Source organism: Bolinopsis microptera, chromosome 1, assembly GCF_026151205.1.
Source record: "Bolinopsis microptera isolate Bmic1 chromosome 1, MBARI_Bmic_1.0, whole genome shotgun sequence".
In the NCBI taxonomy this organism is placed as follows: domain Eukaryota; kingdom Metazoa; phylum Ctenophora; class Tentaculata; order Lobata; family Bolinopsidae; genus Bolinopsis; species Bolinopsis microptera.
In genome coordinates, this window is record NC_087072.1 from 16,532,680 (window position 1) to 16,550,182 (window position 17,503).

The 17,503-nt window shown below is 38.2% G+C and overlaps 1 long non-coding RNA gene across 1 annotated transcript; it reads right to left on the reverse strand.

Moving 5' to 3' along the window:
- Positions 1-6,860: 6,860 nt before the first annotated feature.
- Positions 6,861-15,801, reverse strand: LOC134819004 (uncharacterized). The gene is made up of 4 exons (XR_010160717.1): positions 15,779-15,801; positions 13,547-13,655; positions 8,280-8,420; positions 6,861-8,033 (listed from the first exon to the last, which is right to left on the reverse strand). It is a non-coding gene; the product is annotated as an uncharacterized LOC134819004 (long non-coding RNA).
- Positions 15,802-17,503: the final 1,702 nt, after the last annotated feature.

Below are 17,503 nucleotides of genomic sequence, written 5' to 3' on the forward strand. Positions count from 1 at the left end.
GCTAAAGAAGATCCAAAGAGTTAAACAATAGATTGATGTCATTCCAAAAGAGTGACCTCGTATGCTGGTAGCGGTAGATATTGCATAATTGAAGTTACTGGATCGTTGCCGGATTACTGTATTACTGTAAGCCACATATTAAGCAACGTTTTCGTTATGTTTCATTGTATAATTAACTATAATTATATATACTACTCAATACGCTATAATTTCAATAATTCCATTAATTATACTTGCGACAAAGTTTGAAAAGAAGCTTGATTTTCTGGAAAGAATCTGGTTTATGCAGAATAACCTACCATAATCGTTTATGGATTCCGTACATGGTGTACCACATTTGGTTGTGTGCAGCCCGTAAAAAATCTTTTCTTTGCCACGAGTTTCAGCGTCCTACCCTAACTTTGGATATATGTTCAACTGGAGCACAAACTCAAAGGAAAACACATGTTCCACCTTACTGCCGGATCAGAATCACGTACCACCTACTGCATCAATAATTGATGGTTTCCAAGACATGGTTTGTTAACCTTTTCACGTTCGTGTTAACATGCCCTGCACATTGGACAGTGTTGTTTCCCCCAGCTGAGAGTACTAGAAAAGGAGTATTTACTGCTGTGCCACAAACAGTGCTGCTCCAAAGAGAGTCTGTAGCAGGGACAAAAGGATTTCGCGGCGATTTTGGCCAAAAATCGCGATACCGCGAATTACATTTCGCGGTATATTAAACTATACATAAAATTTGTCGCAAATAGTGGGGAAAATCGCGAATCCGTACATGCCGCGATTTCCTTTTGTCCCTGGTCTGTAGGGTTCCCCTTACCCCATATTATATATTAGGATATTACCATTATTAGGATATTACCATTATTATGATATTACCATTATTAGGATTATATTGCCATTATATTGTAATCGAATACGTCATATAATAATAGGGCACTTTCAAAAACATCAGTCACGGAAAAAATGTTAAAATTTGCCAAAAATCAGTTTTTGTGGCATAATTTGGTGAATTATTTTTGTATAAAAATATGTATTACAGAATTTTATTCAAGACAATGATAAGGAGGTGAAAAATAAGAAGGTTTCCACTCTTTTTGATAGTCAATGTTGATTGTTGAGGAAGTCTTGGTTTTCAATCTTTAAAAAAGTTCACTCACCTCTACTCCACGTTGAGGGGAATTCAAATACTCAAATAGAAGAAGAATTACCAAGAGTCTGGCAAGATGACCATAATTTTCCAGGAGTTTTGGCTAGGATTAAATTCAAAATCAAGTTTAAAAGTTTCAATACCTAAATGAAACACAGTAGTTGAAGGATTATAAAATTTTATTTCATAGAGAAAAGCATCATTTACCTCGATTCAGTAATCAACTCAACTGATCAACTATAACATTATAACATTATTTCAGTTCAGTTCATGGCCATTCACTCCGATGTGCCTTCCTTTAACTTTACCTTAAATTAATGTTCAATGTGTATGCTATCATATTAAACAGCGATCCTTTTAAAACTTGTTGTAAACACAAGAGATCTTAAATAAAAGCAAAAAATTGAAATGAACAAACGGAAAAGTCTTTCAAACAACAATATCTCCTAAAAACTTTGTTTTTCAAACAATGCAAACAAATTTTAAAACCCAAAAAGTATTACCAAGTTTTAGCGATGACAATTGAGATGAAATAGTTTAATCGTCAATGCATTTTTAAAATATTTTCCGGCAGATCAATAGTCATGATACCAAAGCGTAGGTGAGTCTCAATAAACTGTGCAGTACGAGTGGTTTATTATGAAGTTATGACAGTTAGTTTTTATTTTCTTAGAGGGCACTGCAATGTGATACTGATGGTCTATATTACAATAATATCTTGGCTGTTGAGTGCTACGGGCGATAATGATCACGAGCACGGAACTAAGCCAAAGTATTATTTGTTATAATTTTTCCGGTTCTGGATGAAACAATGTGTAATGTGATAGGTGCGCTGATACAATAAAGTATGTTTTAATACTTTCAACACTACTATATAACAAATAATATGAGAATATGAGTATGACGTAGAAATGTCTTCACTGAGTCTATTCAGAAACAATCAGAAATTTGAATAAAAGAACAATAAAGTATGTAATATATAGTGCGCAACTGTTATTAATTTTGAAACTTCCCACAAGCCAGTATGAGGTGACTCGCAGTCTGTCCTCATAATACTCTGGCAACCCTTACGACTTTTCGGGAAATAATTCCCGGAAAATATTATAAAGATTAAAGAGCATCAATCTCATTCCTCCAGTATCGATTCTTCTGAGGACACTAAAAAGAGTATGTTTCCAAAAATCTTGTGTTCTGCATGATTTTAAAAGTTCATTTCGGTTCAGGAGCAATTCCAACTACCATTTTATTAACAGTGGGCTCCATTTCTTGTAGTTCTATGCCTGGATCTACATCGGCATTTGAATTGTCTTGAACTTTATTCGATCGTCTTAACTTGATGAGCAACAACAGCTTCATCATTCCTGTTTTTATGTTAGAGTATATTGAATAAATGAATGTTTCCAAAGAACGATCATAAAGGATAGGATTTATGACAGAGTTTATTGGAAGGACTAAGATTGAGAAAAAGGAGTACCATTCTGTCGCATCCAAAATATCTAAATAATGAAAGCAGCAGACTACAATAAATGGTACCCAACACACAAAATCAGTGAGAGTAATCCAGATGGTTATTCGATGAAGTTTAGCGTTCATTTTCTTAGCTGTTTTGTCCGTGTTTTTCATGGCGACTCCTTCGGCTGATTTTCTAGTTTTTATCACTATCGCACTATACGAAATTCCTATCACAGCAAAGCATATAAAGTTGAAACAGAGTAAAACAAAAACAAATATTCCTTGGGGGTCATCCTTTCTCACAAAGTACTTAAACAAGCAGACAGCATCGTTGCCGTAAAATGACTGGCGCTTGTATGAAATTCCGCCATAATCATGTGAAAACATGGGCTTAACCAAAGTGTCAATCTGTGCCCATTTCAGGTCATCCATCTTTATCCTGCCATAGTATTCATGCAGTATAGACTGAAGAACTTTTTTGTTAGGACATCCATGAAATAAAGTATTTGATGCTTCAAACCTTATTCCGTTGACAAAGAAATTTTCCAGGCCTTTCACAAGAGGCGTCAACGAGATTGCCAGAGAGGCAGTTATTATCATGACAACCATACCCGCTAACTTCTTCAAGCTTGCTTTTGTTACACTTTTTGGAATCACAAAATCATTTTTAATCCCTGACAACCTAAGTAAACTCAAGAGGGTCATGGAAAACAACGAAATATGTGAAGCTGTTGTACTTATGGCACCAAGAGCAACACAAGTGTCACTCGAAATCCATTCAAACTTTTTAAAGCAGTATTTTGTGTCATAGTAACTGTCATAGACGGAGATGACAGTAATATACAATCCCATTAATAAGTCCCCTGAACTTATCACAGCGATCAAACCATTATTCAACAGTGCTGGTTCTGATTTGCATTTCGAAATGGTTGAAATGTTATTGAATAATGATATTCCGTTTAAAAGGATCGCTAAAATCCCAACAACCCACGCGACAATCCGAATAAAATAGCTACTAATTAGTCTCTGTCCACAAATATCATTACATTCATCTGACATGTCAGAGCAGTGAATAATTCCATCACACTTTTGCGTTATTGGCAGATATTCTTTAGATATTTCACATTGATAATGGTTGAAGCAAGAAGATTCATCCGAAGAATCCCCACAATCATCAACCAGGTTGCATATTTTATCATATGTGAGACATTTGTTATTTTCACATCGAAAAAGTTCATCACCGAGTTCACCTGTCCTGTGATCTCTGAGCAAGAAAGTAAGTTCACCATTACTGCCTTGAGTAAACACTCTTTCGTTTTCAAATTGTCCTGGGCATGAGTTCCATAATAATTGTCTGGTGGGGGGACATAGTGAGTTATTGCTACATAGACCAAGACAACTTTGAAAAACATAGTGCTCTCCATAAACGTATCTACAATCGATCATGGCATCTGGCACCATGATTTCGGAATTTTGTTTGTTTCTGCCGAAAATGTTCTTCGATTTGAAAATGATTTCAGGAGAACATGTACTATTTTTTAAATACTCAACATCGTTCAATCCTTTGAGACAATAGGAAAGCCTCACTCTGCCGATTTCATCTCTTAGAGCTGTAGTGACCGGTGTGATTGTTTCCCTCGACAAGAAGCAGATTTTGTTTTCATTATGACAAGATTCTTTTTTATCGCATAGGTTAGCGAACTCAATAAACTGTTGGTCGATGTTATAGCACAGAAATACTTCCTTACAATGACTGTTATATCTAACATATCGAGCTGTAACTCCCTGTCCACATGTAGGCCAATTGTCTACTTCGTCTTCACCATCCAGGCAGTCATTGACCCCATCACCAACCCATTTCAGCGGAAATGGAATCTTATCTTGAAATGCTGTCAGTAAATACCTCCGATGGAATTTTTTGGTGGTCATGTGATGACATAGTTCATCTAATTCGTCACTGGAGTCCTCGCAGTTCGCCTCACCATTGCACATATAATGTTTGTGAATAAAGCAAGACAAACTGATCTGAACGCAGGCTTTATCAAGTCCATCATCACAAATTTGAGGGATCTTTGGTGGTTCACTAAGAGAAAATCCAGACCCGCTATTACAGATAATCTGTTTGGCAATGGACGACAAGAAGCCTCTTATTGGGCAAATAACACCAATTCTTGAAGGGTCCGAGCAGTTTGTTTGATCTATGTAATCATCACAAAAATGTAAAGGCTCCACGGCTGTACTGATTTGTGAAAGTTTAAATCTGGCAGCACACCTGGACACATTGTAAAGGGGCTCAATCATTTCTGTGAGTAAATTGAAGCAGGTTGTAGAATTTTCATTAATTGAGCAATCTATATGAATATAATCTGGCTTCACCAAACAGTCGTTAATTTTCCGACAAAGAAAATAGGGGGGCAAGTATTCTCCAGATTTACACCAAACACCATAATTGTACCCGTTACAAACGCTCTCATCTTCACAATTCACAGAATCACTTCGACACACCAAATCACACGTGTCAGAGTTGTAACTCCCTGTACAAAACCTCTCATCTAAATCTGTGTTGAGACAGTCATTTTTACCATCACAAACACTGAAATGAAAACCAAAGAATCCATTGAAGTTGAAATCTGGAATGTAGAAATAGTGGTCCTTATTTAAACAAAAATATCCGCACGGGTGATCACCTGAAAAATAATATATTCTAAAAACACGATTGATCGAATATTCAAGAAATTCTACAAATTCATCCCGGTATATTATATTTTAGTGCAATTTTTCTCAACCGGATTTGTTCGCATATACTCAAACACTATAATTTAGTTCGTACGAGGATTTAGATGGTTGTTCATGGTATCTGTACCAGACGCCATAGAATTTCCTAAGTTTAAATTGATTCCTCCATTGATACCGCAAGCTTGGTAGAAGTGGGGATCACCTTCACAGAGAACATCAACTGTGGCAAGAAAGCCCCTGAAAATGAAATATATTTAGTCAATTCAATGCATTGCGTGCAGAGGCAACATATTATATGTGCGGTAAAATGTTTCAAATAGGGCGATTCCGCACTTTACTTGATTTAAATATTTTGTGTGCGCCACATTTGCAGCCTTTATGTACTTTAAGGGGAGATACACCAAAAACGTTTTTGCTCCGAACATCGATTTTATTTTATATTATGGTTAAATATACAAAAAGAATAAGATTGCACACCTACAAAATTTTCTAAAAATATTCCCTCATCGAGAAAAAAAATATTTTTCTTTTTCGAAAATGTTTAAAATTAGGAGAAGTCTGTCACTGTAATACCGATAGTTCGGCCATATTAAAAGTTTTTTGGCTGATTTTTTTACTAAACATTACTTACACTCCGTGCAAGACAACCCTTTAAAGGATTATTTAATTGAACAATAAATGACCAAGTTACAGAACGAACAAGGTGAAAAAAGAAAAATTGGGATTTTTCCCACTTCTAAAGCTGTACATTTCACCAATCACCCGGGTCAGCAGATATCGCTTCAAAAATTGTTGTGAGTGTAGCTGATGATCATATCAAACTTTTTTGAGTAGGATTTCTCTCAGTTTTGAGTTTTAAGGTATGAAATGTGGCCTAAACGACTTAGTAACATTTATCGTAAAAAAGGGCCAAACATGGCAGATTTAAGGCTTAAAATGCCTATAACTCAAAAAGTATCAGTTTTTTTGAAATAATTTTTACAGGATCGTAATCAGCTTGGTAAGACGAATCTTTTAGTACCAAACAGGTGCTTTTAAAAGACAAATTGTCTTAAATAATTTTCCAGCTCGAACACAAGTATAAATTTTGTACAAAGCTCCCGAGCTTGCACTGCAAAAGGGAGGCCTGCCTTCCGAGATCACATTACATGCCTTCATTGTATCACGTTGCGACCCCCACGGTCGTTTCACTATGTGGGTGTCAAGTAATTTGCGAGCCGCACGAGAAATCTCAGGTGCAACTGTACGAGAAGAACTCGCGTGCGCGAAACGATAATCTCAGTGCTAAATAGTTACTGCGTGCACTGTTAAGTCACATTTAGAAAGTTCCAGACTATTTGATGTTGTGTGTTAACGTTTTTGATGATGTGATCGCTATGTTGACAAAAAGCTTATCTCTGGGCTCTGGCTTTTTAAATTTTTGACTTGCAGCACTTTCTTAATCAATTATTCTTACTTGCTTACATGGGGACCCTGGGCTTTACTGTATAAATACTTAAGTCTTGGTATTGAGACTATTAAATCAGTTAAAGCCATAATTTTAGTCACAATATTTACAGAATGGAGCTTCCAAACTAACCACATAATTCAAAATTGTATTATTGGTATCCTAAGAATAATACATAATATTTAACAGAACTAAAATCCATCTGTATAATAAACTAACAATATTACGTACGTCAGTGCTTCAAAGAACTATGTTTTTGAAGAAGTTTCAAAGTTAATATTTGGGTCCATATCGGGTAAACTATTAAAGGGCATGATAACAGGAAAATAGACTGATATCATACTGTTTTCGGTCCAGTAGCCAAATCTCTAGACGGGTACTCTGTTACTTGTCGTTTGTGATAACATAAAAAGGTGGTATGTGGTAGATATTTATATAGCATACTCTAGATCTTTAAAACGAAGTAAGATTTGTCACGCCTATATTAGTCGTTTATCTCTCCGTTAAATCTACAATTCTAACATCATTGGGTAGCATGAAACAATCGGAAAAAAGACATACGAATAGATTTCAAGGTCATAAAGGATTGTTGTTGGAGACCAGAGATTTTAAACTTAAGTTTGATAGTCTAAGTTCTCCTGTAGAATTTGAGTCCAGGTAGAGGACTTTCGTTCGACAAAGTCCAACCTTAGGGTTTGTCGAACTACAGTTGTACGTGTCGAACTTGAGTATGTGTACCGAATTTACCGTGGTAAAAACATCTTCACACCGTGAAATGTGCAAAAAAACTACAAAAGGTTCGCCTTAAGATCGTGTATCAATAATTTAAGGAGGCTTTGCCGAGACAACCTATACGCCCGTTTAATTTTTACAGGGCAGCCCAGAAGTAATTGGTTCTGAAACAATTCAAGATTTAAATCTAATCCTTTAAAGTAGGCGGCTCAGTTACTTACACATTATTACCAAAACAATTAAAATATACCCAACTACCATCTATAGCCTATTTTCTAATAATAGAACAATCTTCAGCTAACATGGCAATTAGAACAGTTTGGGTTCTGCTGGAAGTTGAGGTTCTGCTGTAGGTTGAGGTTCTGCTGTAGGTTCGGATGGGGATACTTTTATGAAGTAAGGTCCAGGAAACGAGCTGCGGAGCAATATCTGTTCATCCAGCTCGGCCTTTTTCTGTTCATAAAATTGGTCCTCTGACTGTCTTTATTGGCTCTATCTTTGGATTTCTTCAGTCTCCTGAAATATATTAAGCCACATTAGATGATACGTAAAGATTTGTTTAAGCATACCCTAAAGGATTTCTTTTATATTTATAGCTTAATAAAAATCCAACATTAAGATGTATTTGAAAAGTAACTTAAAAGGACATGCAGAGCGACCAATATCGACTGAATCAATGCTTGGTAGCACAAACCGGAGGTTAGAAATGAATACTTGACCACATGGTTGTTGCATGGGTCACTTGCAACATATATCACATACCTTGGTTTTACATTTCCTTTTCAATAACTAAATCGGAGCGACCTCCAATCTCTATAGATTTTCAAACGCATGGTCCAACCATATCGACGAGAATTTTCAAATGATTTCGGCATTTCAATTCCGGCCGCGGTTGCTGAGTTTCTGAAAAATAAATCATTATAAAACATTATTGGGATTTAATATTGTCTGAAATATTCGAATTTTCGAATGTTGACGACGGACTTCTCGAATGAATAGTTACATAATGCCATCTGCAAAATTACAGGTCTCAAAATATTGAACACGTGAGTAACGGCGTTACGGCACTTTTGGCCCCCTCTAATATTCCTAGTATATCTATAATATTAGAGCTATTCTGGTGTATCTGAACAGTGAACAACGTTAGAGCTGCTAAAGTCTGGTGTATCGTAACAATATAAATACTAATGAAGTATAGTGTATCTTAACAATATAAGAACTAGTGACGTCTACGTCTGGTGTAACTCAACAATAGTGTATCTGAATAGTGAACAACGTTAGAGCTATTAAAGTCTGGTGTATCGTACATAGAAAAGCACCAGCTATCGAGCATTTGCGTGACCAATCTAAGGTGCAGGAGTATTGCATCGCACTGCATAACCGATTCAGTGGTCTGCCGGTGGAAGAGAGTCTGGATGGAGAGTGGGAGTTGGTCAAGGAGGGCATCAGGGAGGTTTCTTTGGAGGTTTTGGGTCAACGCCCGCGCCGGAGGAAGAAGCAGCACTTGTCACAAGAGACAGAGGATCTTGTCTCGGAGCGGAGTAAGGTCAAGCAGAAATGCCCAAGTGATGGATTCAATAGATCTGAGTATTCTCTTGCTAATAAGCGTGTTAAGAAGAGCTGCAAGAAGGATGATGAGAACTGGGCTTTACGGGTTGCAGCCGATCTGGAAACAGCTTCTTCACACGGTCAGCAGAGGGAGGTCTGGCAGATGATCAAGTCCTTGTCAGGCAAGAAGAGTCTGAAGTCAACTGCTGTCAGAGATAAAACCGAGAAGTTGATTTCTGACCCAGCTGCTTAACGAAAACGATGGGGTGAGCACTTTGCTGAACTACTAAACCCGCAGATAGGAGACGTGGACCTTTCAGACCTAGACAGTCTAGAGGTCGCACCATGTTTTCCGTATCTGAGTGATAGTGATTTGCCCCTAGCAGAACAGAGATCTCTGAGGCTTTAAAGAGTCTGAAGAATCACAAGAGCCCTGGAATTGATGAAATTTTCAACGAACAGCTGAAGTATGGGGCTCCTGGTCTTTTAGACATGCTTGAGAAACTGTTTGCACGTGTTTGGGAGACGGAGAATGTGCCAGAGGATTGGGTTAAGGGTATCATTGTTATTGTCCCGAAAAAGGGTGATACATCATTCTGCTCGAACAACAGGGGCATAACCCTACGCTCCACGGCATCAAAACTCTATCAGATAATAGTGTTGCGACGGATGAATGCGGGGCTTGAAGAACTGCTCCGAGAGAATCAGTGCGGGTTCAGGAAAAACAGGTCTTGCATTGATCAGATTTTTTCACTCCGTACTATTATTCACAACAGCATTGAGTTTAACCTCCCCCTGTACATAAATTTTGTTGACTTTAAAGCTGCATTCGATTCACTTAATCGGGAGTTTATCTGGAAAGCTTTCAGTCATTATGGCTTGCCTTGTAAATACATTCGCATAATGCAAGCATTCTTTTGCGGCACCGTCAGCGCTGTCAGACATAATGATGAGCTCTCAGATTGGTTTGACGTTACATCTGGCTCTGGGCAGGGGGATATTCAGGGTCCACCTATCTTTAATGTTTGCATCAACCTGCCTGCGCAGCGGGCTGAGGATAACAAAGTGTTGTCACACGGGGCAGTACTGCAGAGAGCTACCACCAGCTTTGATCAGGATACAGTCGTCTTGGATACTGACTATGCAGATGATTTGGCTATCATGGACAACACCAAGGACGGTCTCCAGGAGACGACTGATCTTTTATGCAAGTATGCGGCTCAGGCTGGCCTCAGAATCAATGCGAAGGAAACAGAGGTTATGGCCATCGGTAAGAATACGTCACAGAGGCCGTATACTGAAGCATCAACGGTGGACATTACAGTAGGAGACACGGCTATCCAGCAAGTCAGCAACTTCACTTACCTTGGGTCGATTATATCAAGTGATGGGACTATTGACCGGGACTTATCTGCACGGATCCAGAAAGCCTCAGGAGCATTCAATCAGCTCGGTAATATTTGGAAGAATCGCAATATCCAAACTAACACCAAAATACGGATATATGTTGCAGCGGTTCTAACAATATTACTTTATGGAAGCGAAGTCTTGAACACTACTTCAAAGCAACTACATCGCTTCGAAGTTTTCCATAAAAACTGTTTGAGGAGAATCCTTCGAATTAAGTGGTTCCACCAGACGAGCAATTTCAAGTGTTGGAGCGGGCAAGAATAAACCCGGTTATAACCTACATCAGTGCCAACCGTCTTCGCTGGTTTGGACATGTTTCTAGAATGCCGGACACCAGGCTACCAAAGTATCTACTTGACTAGACACCTGCTCACGGCCGAAGATCACGTGGGCGGCCAAGAAAGAATTGGCGAACCTGTGTCCTGGAAGACGCAGTAACATTTACAGGAGATTCAGACATTGTATTTGATAAGGTCCGAGCGTTGGCAGGAAATCGCAAGCACTGGAGAGAGATGATACGACATAAGCAGCAATTCCTTGGTGCAGGCCACTCGAATGATTGAGGAGACCTTATCAAGTAAGCAAGTAAGTAAGTAAGTAAGTAAGTATCGTAACAATATAAATACTAATAAAGTCTGGTGTATCTGAACAATATTAGAGCTAGTAAAATGTTCTGTATCTGGTGTATATTATAGCATAGCCATTCTTTATTATGTAGTTTATATATTTAGCGTAAAAAAAATTGTTTGGGATTTTAATGGCTGTAATGATATCCCAGATATGACTATGTGGGATGACTTGCATGCTATTGTGTCTTATTGTGATAGTGTGATCGAAAACAGCTCGATATCATTTACATCACCCACCAAATGCGATATGACTCATATCGCATTCGGTGGGTGATGTAATTATTATGAGCTATGATAAATCACATTTCTTGCACAACTCGGTCTGATTGTTGAGGAAAAGAACAGGTAGATGGTAATCCAGGTAAGCCGGTTCAGATTAACACAATTGACGGTACAGAGAGGTGTTTTTAAATACATATTATGCGATTATCTTAACTCCACTGATTCATTATTGAAATCAATAAAATGATAATTACAACACTACTATTACATTTATTGAGGATACATAACATGAAGACTTTGTTGTACCCTTGTATGAAAAGCATTAAAGCATTAATAGCACAGCAGGCTATCGGTTCGATCTTAAATGTGCCTTTGGTGCAGTTTCTGTGAGAATCGATAAGGATGTACTGTAATTAATTATGAAACTCTAATAGTAATATCCTGTGGTTAACGTTTTTCAGTTTCAGCCCTTTTGACTTAGTAATTGATTACTAAAAACTACTTTTCTCCGTGTTTTAAGCTATTCCACTCATTTTGAGCCAAAAAGTTTTTAAATTTTTGCTAATTAGCTAATTGATAATTATCCAATTAACTGATTATCAGACGTAAAATTGTCTTCCTGATAATTTGAACACTCTCGATTAATCTGCAACCTTTTAAGATGTTCACAACTAAAGATATTCGACAAACAAGAAAAGTGGAAAAGTAAGTGGTAAAGTGGCAAAAAGTGGCCTAGAGACAAGTGGACAAGTTTGGAAAAGTTGGTCAGCCATAAAGGGCACCTAATGGGACTCAAACACTTCAAAAATCTTTTGTAAGCTTTGTGTGTCGGCAGATCGAATTTTTCAGACGGATCTGTCTGTACCAGTACAACTCGACAATTCACGCAACGTATTATACACTGAGAAGATCTCGAAATTTCTGTAATGCGCACTCAAATTTTATAACAAATGCTGAAGGAAGTGTGATTTATATGAAACTTTGCCACATTTTGGTCTATAATTCGGTGTGTCTCTAATATGATATTTGCCAGATAATTGTGGCTCGTTCAGAGCCGCGCACACGTGCGAGTTAAGCGAGTATCTATCAATCAATGGAATGTACAAATGTGTGCCATGGTGTGTGCGAAGCAAATTTCAGCGTAGCCGATGTAATCTATCAAAACATATGCTATGATTCCGTTTTATTACAGGATCTGGCATCTGCCGTAAATATTACTGATTTTATCAGTGACACACACTAACTGTGCAATGGATTGTAGGACTGAATCCCTAACGGACGGAATCACTACCACCCAAATATCACTACTGGTAGTGATTTAGTCTGTTAGTGATAGTCTGTACGGAATCACTACCACCCAAATATACCTCAATCCCCACCAATAGTGATTGGTAGTGATTCAGTCCGTTAGGGATTCAGTCCGCTCACCGGATGTTACCCAGGCCCAACCGAGCACAGTTCACCTATCAATTATAGTTGGCATAGTTCTAGCCACACTGCTAGATTACATCAGTATGAGTCAGGATGTTTATAGTATTTGTCTTTGCGAGGGGTGTCCAGGGTGGGGGGTCGTGAACTTGATTCTGACAGCAGCTGACCAACAAACTATGACAAATCTGATATAAAGCTGATAAACTCAAGCAGGACTGGTACTGTCTTATTGGAAAGTCTTTGTGGCCGTGTAAACTGACTTGTTCTGATATTTGGACCTATGTGGGCATGGTGGTATCATTTCGAACCCGTTATATGATGCATAATAGGACCTCATAATAAAATTAAACCCTACAATTTTATTTCCTTTTTGCTAATTGCTTTGGTTGTACATTCCGCAGCTCTCTTATCTCTATTGATAAAACGGTATTACTCTGTGCTAACCTTGTGTACAACGTGTGTAACTGTACAAGAAGTGTACAATGTCAGGCGATAACTCTAATAAACTGGCTATTGGGAACCTGCTTCTCCGTACAGGAAGTAACGAAATTGTGAAACGTGTCATTTCAGTTTTTGACCACTCTGCAAAGAGTTTAGCAAATGTCAAGTCAATATCTGCTTTTAATTAATCTTGATATGTTGTGTGAGGGCCGCCTTTTATGCCTTGGGCTATCGGTTAGAGAAATACTATGATGGTCATTCACATTGATTGGGATATCTAGTTTGCTTAAAAGCATTATCTAAGAGCTAATTAGACGTTGATTATAAAATAAAGAAAGGGTACATAACCTGATGTGAAGTTGAGTCGATGAGAAGGGAGAGGTCAGGATTGGATCATGATGAATCAGCACCAAGACGGTTAAAAGGTTCCAGCTAGGGATTGGCTGAGTTACCAAAACTGTAACGAGGAAGCGTTACAATAATCTTAAATTAAGTTGCACTATAATATTAGTAATGAAATATTTATAATAAGTAAATGAAAATGTTCATTAACTCCATGACTTTTTAATAAAGTTATCATCCTAGAATGTCATGACCATAATCAATCACGAGTTACAATGTATAACTTAGCTTCGTTGAGTGTTCAATCTTCAAATTTTCAACAGCTATAGAGTCCTCATGTTATAGGAGGGTACCGCTCTAGAGTCCTCATGTTATGGGATCTATAAGGGAGGGCCGTTCTACAGTCCTACTTCCGACCTTCACCGGCCTACAGTCCACCGCTCAACAGTCCACCGCTCAATAGTCCTACATGACAGCCCTTCTACGGCCATGGTGAGGTGAATAATCTCCTCCAAACTAAAATTGTCCGGTGGGCTACCGAATCAAAGATCTCTTATCCCGTGGAGTTCAGGAATTCATTGATCCCAGACTTCCGAAGCCTTATAATTGTGTTGAAATCTTTTAGTGGATTTGTGCTCGGAAATGGCAACAGGGGCTCGCCCTGTTGTCCAGGAAATTTCATTATAAAATCTTTTTAATCAAAATTTCTGTCAACGTGTTTTGTCGGTCAGTTTTACATTTCTAAGAGGGCTGTTAGCGTATCTGATTGGTTAGGATAAATTGGTATCGGGCTCGAGTCGACTTCCCTTAATACTGCTGGTAATTGGGGCTTGCACCGGGGATGATTTAAGAAGCTTCATGGCACTCCGCTGGACTGGTGCAATATATGTAATATTATAGCGTACCGTGCGGGGTTGCCAAAACATTAATTACCAGAGTGGGAGCTGGATGAGAGTGGGGCTTAAATGTAACTTTAAGTTCCATCTGGATTATTGTGGCTTAATACTATAAAGTGCCGTGATTTAATATAGATTTTCACTTGGCATAGCCGGGCCTGGGATACTTACATGTTGGAACCGTGTGCATAGTTTTTGAACATTGATTTAGCTGACTCAGACGGGAACAAACTGTATACAAAGGACAGTCTTATCAACAGAATTTAATTTGAGCTCCGTGCGTTACTGCCATCAGAATGCTTGGAATATAACGAAACGTACATTGTTGAGTTTGAAGCCGATCAGAAACCTGTTTTTCACTGTCATGTGTTTTCGGGGATCACACAACTGTTCTGCTGTTACGAGTTTCCACGATGTTTTGACTAGTGCTACTGTTCTTTCTAGTTATGTTTGGTTGTGTAAACCATGCAAGGAATCAAGTATTCCTATTAAACCACGGAAATCGAAGGGCCGGCATGATAGTACTGTGAACAAATCAGATCCCGAATCTCAGCAACCCAAGGAGGACTTGGTTGCGTCACAGATGTCCTCATCCGAGGAAATCACGGACCACTCCACTTTTCAATCCTGGACCCCACACGTCAACATGATAGCTGAACGTGCAAGAAATGTTGCTTCTTGGGTGCTAAGTGCGTTCAAAACGAGAGAAAAAGCCACCATGATGACTTTATACAAGTCTCTCGTTAGAAGTCATTGAGAGTATTGCTGTCCTCTGTAGAATTGCTCTAAGAACAAGGAAATCCAACAGCTAGAAGGGATTCATATGGCACCCAGCACCTCAACTACTGGCAGAGATTAAAGGCCCTAGATCTGATGTCATTGCAAAGAAGAAGAGAACGGTATTTAATCATCAACATGTGGAAAGTTCTGCATTGCAAGTGCCCTAATGATATTGGTATCCAGTTCTCGATCACTCTCAGACATGGTCAAAAAGCAGTTGTGCCCAGTATAGCTAAGTCCAGCAGTCAACGTAATCAAGCACTACATGACAACTTTGCAGTCACTGGACCTCGATTATGGAATGTAATCCCAACACATATGCTCACCATCGAGGATCCTATGGAATTCAAAGCAACTTTAACGAACTTTCCCAACTTTGTCAAATCATTTCCGGACGAGCCTCCAGCTCCAGGATACTTACTGGATTGGAGTGGTGATAAAACAGTTTCTATACTGTCCGGGGGGTCGAATTTTTCGATGGCCCGATAGAGGATTCCATGAAGCCCAACAAAGTAACAAAGTAACAAAGTACAAATTCGATATATTTAAAATTAATTCTCACCTCTTATTCAAAGATCAACAGATTTATCGATCAATATCGGCATATCCCAAGATATGATTTTTTCTCTGTTCGTCAACTGCAAAGTGGGCGTATTGTGTTAAGGGTTACAAGAATTTTTATCATAACTAATTATTGTAATCATGGTATTCACCAGGCAAACCATGTACAGTAACACCACGATTTACTGCACAGTTTGCTGTTTGAGGGAAAGACAACTTGTGCGAATAATCGTCGTGTATGATAAATCAGGGTTTTGATGTGGTTCACAAGCATTCAGCTCAAGTTGGGGGTAATTAGGGAAGCAGTGAGATATTACGAGAATATTAGAATAAGTCTACAACTCACCTTCGGGTTTCATGCTTTGAACATGTACAAATAGGTTCCAAGAGAGGTATTATACGTGTCGACCGTCATGGAGCTTCAGCAGAAAAATATAAGGTCGAACAACAATCCAGCATTATTTTTGACTGCAAGACATCTAATAGAGATACTGGTTTTTTCGTTTGAAAATTCAATTGATTAGTATATATAAATCAAGCGTTACATTTCAGCCATGCAAAATTAAAATGACATATTTTGATGTACTAATTGATGAATGGTGCTGTAATACTAGTATAAGTTGCTTATAATTGTGTGGGCGGATGACAACTAATTAAAAAAGAATAATAAACTTATTATATACTAATTAACGTTGGGGCCGTCTACCAAATTAGAATGAGAAACAATAACAAGAAATGAAACATATCAAATAAAATCATAATTATTTTGTTCATTACAATTCTGTCCCAACGAGCTGAGAACAAGAAAAAAGTTAAAAATTAGTAGAAATTAAAATAACAATTATCCTTCATACCGTGGACGGTAGTTGTTTCAAATATGAAGAAGGCAAAATCTCAAGAACCGACTAAGTTATTAATAATAATACAATGGTCACGTTAACAGTTTTGACCGACACTCTATAATAAATAAATAATTATGTCTTTGTGGCAAAGAAAAGAAACGCCACGCAGGGATTCACAAAGTAATCGTGTGTTAAACGCTATTATAATGTGACTAATATTTGACAGTTTAAGCCAAAACGAGGATGAGAATGCCAGATTGAAGAAGGGCCGAAGTTGCAGAATTTATTAAAATTAAATGAAATGATGATGAGGGTCACGAATCACGACGCAAACAACAAGCAATGACAAGGCAGACGGGCATCAAACAACACACACTGTGCAGACGAATTGTTACCTTTATATAGCAATCTGATGTTCATAACGTAATACACTCTGCAAGCATTTTAAAATATATTGTATATCGATATGTCTCCAAATAATTTAATATTTAAAACGCTTAGCAACCCTCCGCAAATATTTCGTATAAGCAACACACAGATACTCAATACAAATACGGACGGCGCGGCGCTTTATTATGGAGGGAGAATTTTTTTCTCCCTCTGGTTTGTTATTGTTTGCAAATTGACTATGACCCCCTGTAGCGTCTTCGACGCTACAGGGGGAGCCGCGCACTTCGTGCGCGGCGGGTCATACAACGTATGACAATGCCTTCAGAGGTACGTATCGAGGATGATTGACAAAATATCGATTATATAGTATGTGAACGACCCCTTACGCGTACGTGCGATCAGTTTATTGGGTTGAGACTAGATCCGCCCTATGGAAATCGTGCAGAAAGCCCAATTACGGTATCTTAGCACGCTATCACATGATTATTTACCCA